Raw genomic sequence first — 9,215 nt, forward strand, 5'->3', positions numbered from 1 at the left:
TGTATTTCAATATACCTGGGGAGTTCTCTTATTTTGGGGGTAACTGTTTTGCATCCAAGCTGCTAGGCATTCAACCATATGACTTGGTTGAAACAAATTGTGCTGTTGTTCTGCTCAGAATGCCTTCTCTGACACAAGTCGCCCACTGACTAAAACAGATGCGATGTTATTTGGGCAATCAGTAATTGCTGAGGGATCACTTCTTCTTATACCTAGCTGCCTGCTCATTAATATCAAGCATTGAAGCTATTATCTGTATCTGGTGGAAGCACAGTTGGTGTAGGCAAGAAAGAGGTCATACTCTGTGTCTAGTGAACACAGCAGGCTTCCTAATACTGTGGAACACTTTGTCTCATGAAACTGTCCAATCCCCCGTGGTTGTCTTATGTCAGTTGGTTAATACTTTTTCTTTTTTTCTTTTAGTTCAAACAGGCATTTAGCCTGCCAGGCAGATACTGTGTTTTATTTGAAGGTTGTGTTTTACTTGCTGCCTCTGCTGCATTTTGTTTGATAATGACATGGTTTAAATTATTGTAAGCCATGCTGAGTAATGCATACGCATTAGAAAGGCAGGGTTAAAAAAATCTATATGAATAAATGATTGTGTGAATGACTTTAAAATAAAAAAGTAATTTGTGGTTGCGGGTTCCCTAATTGGGATCAGGATTGTGATGTGGGTAGAATGGGAGCTTTAACTTGGGCTTTGGGCTTGGTCCCAAACAGTGGCGTAGCGTGGGGGGTGCAGGGGGGCCGGCCGCTCCAGGCGCAACATCTGGGGGTTAGGGTTAGGGGGCGCAAATCCACGGGTTAGGGGGCGCAAATTACTTGCCTTGCCCCGGGGCTGACAACCCACGCTATGCCACTGGTCCCAAACTGGAATCCCTTCCCCACTCATACAACTTTTGACCATAGGCATGTTCTATTAAAAAAATTACAAGGTGATGTACTAGTGCCCATTGTCCAAGGGAGGCCCTCAAGGACTAGGGTCCCAGTTCTAGAAAATATAAGCCTTCACTGCATTCTGCCCAATAGGCAGAGGTGGATTTAGGGCATCACAGCTAGTTTGGTTGTACTGGGAGCGGAGTCTCGGGGCTGCCACAGGGGGCACTGCAAGTATAATGTAGAATGGAAGGTGATAGGTATGGGCACTGCTGAAATTTGGGACCCCAAGGTCCATGGGCAGCTTGTTGTTGTTTAGTCATTTAGTCGTGTCTGACTCTTCACGACCCCATGGACCAGAGCATGCCAGGCACTCCTGTCTTTCACTGCCTCCTGCAGTTTGGTCAAACTTATGCTGGTAGCTTTGAGAACACTGTCCAACCATCTCGTCCTCTGTTGTCCCCTTCTCCTTGTGCCCTCAATCTTTCCCAACATCAGGGTCTTTTCCAGGGAGTTTTCTCTTCTCATGAGGTGGCCAAAGTATTGGAGCCTCAGCTTCACGATCTGTCCTTCCAGTGAGCACTCAGGGCTGATTTCCTTAAGATTGGATAGGTTTGATCTTCTTGCAGTCCATGGGACTCTCAAGAGTCTCCTCCAGCACCGTATTTCAAAAGCATCAATTCTTTAGCGATCAGCCTTCTTTATGTTCTAGCTCTCACTTCCATACATCACTACTGGACAAACCATAGCTTTAACTATACGGACCTTTGTAGGCAAGTTGATGTCTCTGCTTTTTGAGGTGCTGTCTAGGCTTTGTCATCGCTTTTCTCCCAAGAAGCAGGCGTCTTAAGTAAATCAATAGAAAATACTTAACTAACTGAGGTTCTGCCCCTGCCAACATAAAGCCTGCCCTCCAACATAAATCCTTGCTACACCCATGCCACCAATTACCATAAGGGAAGGGTTACAAGTGCTATACAGTCCAAACAAATCAAGGTCAAGCACAGAGAATCAGTCTAGGCCTAAACATGATCTAGAGATGAAGTTGCACAGTAGTTCAGGGTCAATAGCACAGGGAATTCTGGCAAGAAATAACACAGCAAATCAGGGAAACAGAAATCAGGAACAAGGAGCCAGTAACTGGAAGGCTCAAATGGGAGGCCTTTTATCATCCAGCCCAAGTGTTCTTCCTTTTGATGCTTTTAAACCTCCACTCCACTGCCTTTTGCTTAGTTCCTTAATGCCCACCTCTACTCCATCTAGCTAGGGCATTCTTTCCCCACCTCTCTCCATCTCTGCGATAGGAACTGCTTAAGCACATGGCCCAGGCAGATGTGCCTTGGGTAGCTTGGGTCATTCGTGACAACAAACCATGTCATTATTTTCTATTTCTGTACTGGCGCTTCGAGCAGCAAAGCCATCTCATTCACAGTCTGCCATTTTATGTGAATAAGCATTTGTATTCATTATGATTGGCATTTATTGGTTTTTGCTAATTTCCCCAAATTAAGCAAGGCAATGTTGCCATTCACAGAGTAATCATGTCCTGCAGTATGTGTAGTATATTGATTTGGAGCACTCCACTCCTGGACCCCACAAGAAACATGGAAATACTGAAGTGTGTGTGGCTTGCTTTTTTTTTGGTAGCACCCCAAATTTGATCAAAGCTGTTGTGCCCATTTTCCTCTGTGGAAAAATGTGAGATAAACTGACAGAAGTGCACAGGAAACAAACAGAAGAGAGACATAGGCAGGCAAAACAAGCAAACCTCCCATATCCTACCTTCGAGCATATTTGGGTATCACCATTTTTTAAGCACAGCATTTTCTCTCCTTTGAACATAACAGAAAATAGCCCCATAATAGTCCCCACCTCTATCCCCCATTATCCCCGCACCCTCTCCACAGATTTATAATCCTCTACCAAAATGATTCATGTTTTAAGTAATTCATGTCATATACTGTTAAAATCACCTTACTGTTTAAATGACATTTCCTCCCTTTACTGCCATATCTAATAAAGAGTCTTTGTCTACATTTTAAAGTTGATGTTTAGTGAAATTGTGAAATTAAATGTTTGGCTACCATGGAAGCCCTTAAAAACCACAGAAATTCATATGTATTTTCCACGTGTAAAGCAAATGTCCAAGAATAATTTTGGAAGCAGAGCATCTTTAACATTAAGGTGTCTCGTACAGTGGTACTTCGGGTTAAGAACTTAATTCATTCTGGAGGTCTGTTCTTAACCTGAAACTGTTCTTAACCTGAGGTACCACTTTAGCTAATGGGGCCTCCCACTGCCGCTGCACTGCTGCCGCACAATTTCTGTTCTCATCCTGAAGCAAAGTTCTTAACCCAAGGTACTATTTCTGAGTTAGCGGAGTCTGTAACCTGAAGCGTGAGGTACTGTGGTATGATTATAATGTGCTGGGTGCAGTACCTGCACACCCCATGAGGTGGCAGTACAGGAAACATGGTTAGGCTAGCAAAAGTTAACTGGGGGCAAGATCTGCCCTTCCTTATACACTTCAGCCACTTAAGTGAAGATACAGACAAAAGGGCTCTTTAACATCCTCTTCCCCAACATGAACAGTAACAGAGGGTCTATTAGTGTCATCCATTTATGCACTTCCGCTTCTTGCTTCTGCTCCACAGTAATGAAATAAACAAAGGAAAGGAACAATCTGAGATGAATGAAGAGGGGGCTATTTTCGCCTTTTTTAACTGAGCAACACACCTTTTCAAGAAATATCAATTACTCTTAACAGAAGAAAACATAATGACTGCAACACACAGGTACTACCTCTAGAAAGAGAACATCCTCTTTCCTTTCACAAAAGGGGGGGGGGGGAACTGAGGATGGTGGCTTTGTATATAAGTATGCAGAGGGCAAGGCAACAGGCTGAAAGCATGCCAGGATGTTTGCACTAGTCGTGTCCAGGTGTGTTCTCTGCCCAACAAAAGCTGAAAGTATAATTTCGACTTCCTAAATATTGGCTCATGCCACCCCAGTCTCTGAGCGGTGCGAGATTCCACAGGTTCCAGGCATTAACCCAGAGTTCATGTTTCTTTTTGGAAATGAGGCGCAGCGGAGAATGTGGTGTTTTAAGGTCCACCAGATATGTATAAGTGTCCCTTCTGCTTTACCACACCTCCAACACAGGTTTGCTTTTGTTTTATACATTTTAGCTATTTTGGCAGGTTTTATACCATCTATAAAACATATTGATTAAATTTTCCCTTAGCGCTTCGCAGGCTGTAAATTTCCAATTCTTTACCCATAATTCTTCCCATATTTAGTTTTTAACACTTGCTGGATCCAAGGATTCCAATTGTCTGGCAGCCATCTTAACACCCCAAGCTTTGGTTAAATTCTAACCCTTGCTGGATCCATGTATTAAAGTGGCCTGGTACCCACACAAACTTATAACAGCATGTCCCCAACCTTCAATTAATGCTAACTTTCTACAGTGAGATTCAGGTTTAGCCTACCCACTTGAATTTTCTCAGAGCCCAATCCTCTGCCTGTTTGCACCGACCTAGCATCTTCATACAATCCATGAGGCTTACTCCAAATTAAGCTCACATTGAATCGCAGCTTCTAAATGACTTACTTTGCCTTTCACACTTAATGCTAAGCCTCAGTGAAGTTGGACCAAACTATGAATTGCAGATGTTACATTTTTACCAAATGCGCTGGGCTAGGTAGGTGGAAACACAACTGATTTAAATAGGGAAGCAGTAGAGGGAATGGACGTTGCATGGGGGATTCTCAGAATGCCATGAATAAAAACAATCTAATTATTTCTGTGAGCAAAACATTGTTTGTGTTCCACATTAAACATGGCTTGTCTCTCCTCGTTCTTATTTGTACCATAATATGCAGCACCTACTGATAATCTTGTATAACTCATGAGTGGGTTAAGTGCTCTCATTTTATTTATTTCTGCTTTCTATCATTAGGCTGCATTCTTGCTGGGAAGGACTGTGGTTGTGCTTCAGGGTCTAATCCCCTGTTTGTTATTCTTGTGCCATTATTGTACACGGTGGAGAAGCATACAAAACTAAAATAGATCCCATCTTTAAGAAAATACATTCTGAAGTAGATAAAGGAGAAAAGATAGAATGGAGAATTCAAAGGCTAAAGTGTGAAAAGAAGCCACAATGTACCAACTCTAAAGTGATGCAATTGAGCTGTACACATGCAGTCACATACAAACAGCTTGATCATACATGCTTTTGATCAGCAGGAGAAAAGGATAGGATCCAGCAGTAAACGTGCATTGGGGCATCTCATTACTCTGGTCTGTGCACTGATGGAAAAGAAATGGAGCTGGTGACTTACTGATCTGTTCAAAATGCATATAAAAACTCCTTGTCCTCTTCTGCCCCGGATAAAGGATGAATCCTGCTTTTTATTTATTATTTCTGTCTGTACAGAAAGATTTAATAATTTTGCTTATATTGTGCTTTTTATTTGTAATGAGTCTGCTGTTTGACCAATGTTGGAGTCTGTTGGGATGGGCAACCATACTCTGTTGTAGGGCAGATATAAACAATTTATTTTAAAAAATGTATTTATGCCAAAGTGGTGTTATTTATGAAAGGTAAAAAGATTACCGTTTACAGGTTTTTAAGATATTGAAGTTATAAAGAACACAGCTACACCAAGCTCTCCCCCCAAAACATGGATAGATAAATTAAGAGAAAATGAGCCTTAAATAATGATGTGAGGAAGAAAGAAATCTTTCCAGTTACCTTAAATGCAGATGCCATTACTGTTGGTAATTTGAACTCTAGTTTGACACCATGTTGAATTTGAAATACTTTACAATAGGGTTGCCAATGTTGTAGTGTTATGGGACTTGTGTGGGAAGCAAATCACTTTTTTGCGTTTATTAGCTGCATAAGATGTAGAAATCCAACAGGGTAAGCTTTTCCTATCTCTGTATCTGCATGGTGTGAAAAGCTTCAGCTGCTTTTGTTTGTTGTGCTTTGTTTTCATAAGCTGTTAAAGGTACAGGAGCAATGCATTATATATATTTGACAAACTTATGCTCACCATACTTCAGATATTATATGTAAAAAAGGACAGGGCTTCTGTACCTTTAATAGCAGGATGGATATTTCATTAAAAAACCTGCATCAGCTGAAATGTCCTCTCTTGAACTATTAAAGGTTCAGGAACACTGTACCTCTAGCTGCATAGAATCATACAGTTGGAAGAGACCATGAGGGTCAACTAGGGTTCCCTTGTAATGCAGGAATCTTTTTGCTTGAACCCATGACCCAGAGATTAAGAATATCATGCTCTACCAACTGACCATTCCCACATAGCACACTAAAGATGGATGTAGCAAAGCTGTGTAAGCACTTCTGAGCAAAAATCCTGTTCATTTTAATAGAGTTTGTCTGTGAGCTATACATGGTCATTGGCAATCGGTGATAACAAGAATAATGGGAACCCTAACATATCTTAAATGGATCTTAACCTGTCAAGTCCAGAATGACTTTTTAAAATGAATTGATTGTTCAATAATGCAAATTCTATTCTGCTGGCAGGTGGCTTTGTCATCATAGTTTATGCTTCACTCTTGAGATGTCTGGAGTAATAAACACCTTTAGAGCGAAGAGCCAACCAAGCTCAGCTCATTGCATCTTTGAATAATCCCGAGATTTGTGTGACATTATTTATCTCAGCCTCCTGCAATATAGCACAAGCCTTCTAGCGTTCTGTCCAAGAGAACTGTCTGCAGACAGATTAAAAAGAAATACTGGCATTCTTTTTTAAACATTAACAGGGTTTCAGGGTTTCTATAGGATATGTTATTGCAGGAATGGGTCACCTACCTACCTTCCTTTCTTTCTTTCTTTCTTTCTTTCTTTCTTTCTTTCTTTCTTTCTTTCTTTCTTTCTTTTTTTCTTTTAGAAACACATGCCAGTGCTGAGAACAACCAGAGGCAAGCAAGTGGATGGAGCAAGAGATATGACTTATCTTTGTACCGCATGCTACTTTCCAACCACACACAAACCACAGGTTTCTACACACAAGCCTCTCCATCCTCTGCCTGGGCAAAGAAGAAGCAATATTTTTACAGTTCAAAGACCTGTTCCAACCAGGCAAGCCAGGCATAGGCAAACTCTGGTCCTCCAGATGTTTGGGACTACAATTCCTATCATCCCTAGCTAATAGGACCAGTGGTCAGGGATGATGGGAATTATAGTCCCAAACATCTGGAGGGCCAGAGTTTGCCTATGCCTGAGGTAAGCACACCTGTGGGCGGTGATAACTGCTGCCCATGGGGACTGGTAGGACAGAAGACAGGAAGCCCACCAGTAGGTGGAGCCAGAGCCCACGACAGGTGGAGTCAACTGATTTTAGCTTTTGTCCTGCCTTCCTCCCTGCTGAGTTCTACAAGGGCAGCATGGAAACGAAAAACAGGTTGGTAGGCATTGCCACCCCCTGGACTAGTTGTGAGTAAGAAGGTTGGCAGGTGAGGGCAGGTTGAGACTGGAGGCCTCCTTCACCCTAATGGGCCAGCACCTGCAGCCTGCCACCAACTCAGAACTCCCCTGGCCTCACCCCACCCCTGTCCTGGTGAGTGTAGCACTGTTGTCAGAAAGGTGCCTCTGTCACCCTGTATCCTCATGCACTGCGACTGCTTTCAGCATGTACTGTACATGTAAAGCTTATGTTCCAAAAAGGTTGTGACCCTTTCAGAATCAAAAAGAGGAAAGGGGACTGCAGCGTAAGTGGTAGGCCTTATACATCACAAGTCTTCCTTGCAACACTGTGTTAACTAGGTTTAACACAGGTTTGTGGGGGGAAAGTTATATATGATGGTTCAATAGTGCTTTTGAGGAAAAGGAGGAGACACAGGGATGCAGTTGCCCTTTCAGATTACAGTGGTGCCTCAGGTTAAGAACTTAATTTGTTCTGGAGGTCTGTTCTTAACCTGAAACTGTTCTTAACCTGAAGCACCACTTTAGCTAATGGGGTCTCCTGTTGCTGCCACTGCCCTGCTGCTGCACGATTTCTGTTCTCATCCTGAAGCAAAGTTCTTAACCTGAGGTAATATTTCTGGGTTAGCTGAGACTGTAACCTGAAATGGGAAGGTGCAGCCTCCGTGCTACCCTCCCCTGAAGCCTTGCTTACCAGGATCCTGTGGGTGTGGTGTCAGCTTCTGTGTGGTTCTGGTGAGATCTCACAAGAGATCTTGCCACCACAGTTGCTTCTCCTTTCTTCTCCGGGGGTGGTTGCTTGCGGGGGCACTACTGCTTAGATTCTGCCACCTAAGACAGCTGCCTCAGTCTGCCTCATGGATAGGCCTGGCAGGGATTTAACCCTGGAAATGTAGGATGTATAGCTGATTTTAAAGTGTGGCCCAAGCCTGTACTAGAGTAGAAACTGTGTGCCATGCATTTATCAATGTTGTGGCAAGTTATTATAAACTGAGATTTCTAAAGAATATCTGGCATTTTGCAATTACTTCTAGTTTACTATCAGTTCAAAACCTCCCCACACTTCAGACAGAATACTGACTGTGGGGGAAACCATCAAACGCTATATAGCTCATTAGACACATTAAACATCATTTTGTTTGTGTCAGCAGCATGCTGTGGGAATAAAGTATGTATCTAGAACAGTGATTTTAATGGGCTGTCTCCTCATTTCTTTCTCTCCCTCTGGCTAATCCTTCCACCACAAGGCGTGTGTACCAGCTGTACATGTAGGTTTGTTTTTGTAAGACATGGACTGATGGTTAAATCTGCAGATTAAAATTTAAACCTCCTATCCCTTGTATGTGGGAGAGATGCAAAAAGTAAGCAGGCTTTGAAGCCTTTTTAGCAGAGTAAAACACTTGTACGTTTTGCAGCTTACTAAATCCTAGCAATAAGGCAATTACACATTTTAATCCTTTTTATTTGTGGTATGTTGACCTCTGCCTCTTCACCCCGCTGCAGAGAATGAACCACATGTTTTCAGCAAAATAAACAAAAAGTTTACTTACATTTCAATGCAGGCAGAAAATACAGTACATGTAAGAAAACTTCATTAACACAAAATACAAAAGATGGCTTCAAAATAGGCTGTGGGTGTCTGGAGCCCCCAGACACATGTCTGATCAGTTTGGAAGCATGGTGGGGAGAAAGTCTCCTCAAAGCAGGAGGAAGTAGAAAGAATTATCTCCTTTGTTGCAGAATTCCCACCTAGAGAAGGCAAGCACACAGAAGGTCCACTTTTTTGGGGGGGAGTTATATATCATGGTTCAATAGTGCTTTCAAGGAAAAGGAGGAGACACAAGTTTAAGAAGTCTCTGTGTACTAGCCCTGTGC

Source organism: Podarcis gaigeae (genome assembly GCF_964106915.1).
Source record: "Podarcis gaigeae genome assembly, chromosome: 2".
In the NCBI taxonomy this organism is placed as follows: Eukaryota; Metazoa; Chordata; class Lepidosauria; order Squamata; family Lacertidae; genus Podarcis; species Podarcis gaigeae.